Source organism: Mus caroli, chromosome X (assembly GCF_900094665.2).
Source record: "Mus caroli chromosome X, CAROLI_EIJ_v1.1, whole genome shotgun sequence".
Classification (NCBI taxonomy): domain Eukaryota; kingdom Metazoa; phylum Chordata; class Mammalia; order Rodentia; family Muridae; genus Mus; species Mus caroli.
This window is the reverse complement of record NC_034589.1, coordinates 58,076,547-58,077,168: the sequence shown is the minus strand read 5'-3', so window position 1 is coordinate 58,077,168 and position 622 is coordinate 58,076,547.

Below are 622 nucleotides of genomic sequence, written 5' to 3'. Positions count from 1 at the left end.
CGAGATACTATAAGTTCTAGGCAAGGCTATAGCAATTCTTTCCAATGATATAATCACATACGGTACAGTACATTTTTGGTAGCTTCATTGATATTGTCTTTCTATAGATTTTGGTAGATTCAAGGTTAAAAAAATATCCCTCTTGTAAAGGCCATGCAGAAACTGCCCCATCTGGGGATCTAGCCCATATACAGTCACCAAACCTGAACCCTATTGTGGATGCCTGGAAGTGCTTGCTGATGGAAGCCTGTTACTGCTGTCTCCTGAGAGGCTCTGCAAGAGCCTGACAAATACAGAGGCAGATGTTCGCAGCCAACCATTGTAATGACTGCAGGGGTCTATGATGGAGGAGTTGAAGATGGGACTAAAGGAGCTGAGGAGTTTTGCAGCCTCATGGAGGGAGCAACAGGGTTAAAAAGGCAGACCCCCCCTCCCCCGCCGCCACCGAGGAGCTCTTGGGGACTGGACCTCCAACCAAAGAATACACATGAAGGGACACATGGCATTGGCTGTGAAAGACCCACAACGTGAGGACTCCCTCACGTTCTGACTCAGGAGAGGCGACACCCCAAAATCACCCACAAGAAACGGTCTTGCTGCAACTTGCAAGAGGATTTTTATT